Source organism: Corvus brachyrhynchos, unplaced genomic scaffold, assembly GCF_000691975.1.
Source record: "Corvus brachyrhynchos isolate BGI_N302 unplaced genomic scaffold, ASM69197v1 scaffold846, whole genome shotgun sequence".
Lineage (NCBI taxonomy): Eukaryota > Metazoa > Chordata > Aves > Passeriformes > Corvidae > Corvus > Corvus brachyrhynchos.
Genome location: NW_008238383.1, coordinates 18,956 through 19,693, shown reverse-complemented (window position 1 = coordinate 19,693; position 738 = coordinate 18,956).

The following is a 738-nucleotide window of genomic DNA, read 5'->3' as shown; positions in this document are numbered from 1 at the left end:
TTTGTAAGTTTAAACTAATTAAAGAACTGATAAGTTTGTATTCAATACAAGTTTCTCTGTATTGCTAATAAACGAAGCTTGCATTACCGATCACATTGATTGTCTGCTTGGCTTCCCCCACCCGAAAGTCGACAGAGAAAAGCCTCTCGTTGGGGAATTGAGAATTTCGCACCCATCTTTCCCCAAAAACCTCACCCAGCCACCGAGAGAAAAAATGCTAATAAAAGAAAAGGTGAAAAGGGACCCGAATGAGCTTTCCTTGGCTTCACTCACCCCAAGTTTCGCTGGCTTTCGCCGACTCTGAAGCCTCTCCGCTGAGCCCTCGCTGTGGCATTTCTGCTCATGCCGTGCTTCTGGCGCCGCACCTTGCCAAGCCCTCTGGCTCCCAGCTCCCGGGTAAAAGAAAAAATCTCGGTGGATGGTTCCCCGTTTGTCAGCCGGCTCTCTCACGCTGAGAGAGGTATCGGCTGTCCTTCCAGGCAGGTCTAATAGAATTTAGATCTCCTGTTGGGTTTGTGGCTTTTTGGAACGGTGGCTCCTCGGGGCTTTCACTCACTGGGGGACACTCTTCCAAAGACTTCAGCCGAAGTCCCTGTTCGATGTGCCATTTATGGAAGAGGGCTTCGGTGGATTGATGCCACACTTGTCCCTACTGGGTCCCTTGTGGACCACTTAGGCGGCACTCTCCTAGCACCTACACGTGCGTACAGTCTCACCTTCGCGGGTAGTTGCAAACAG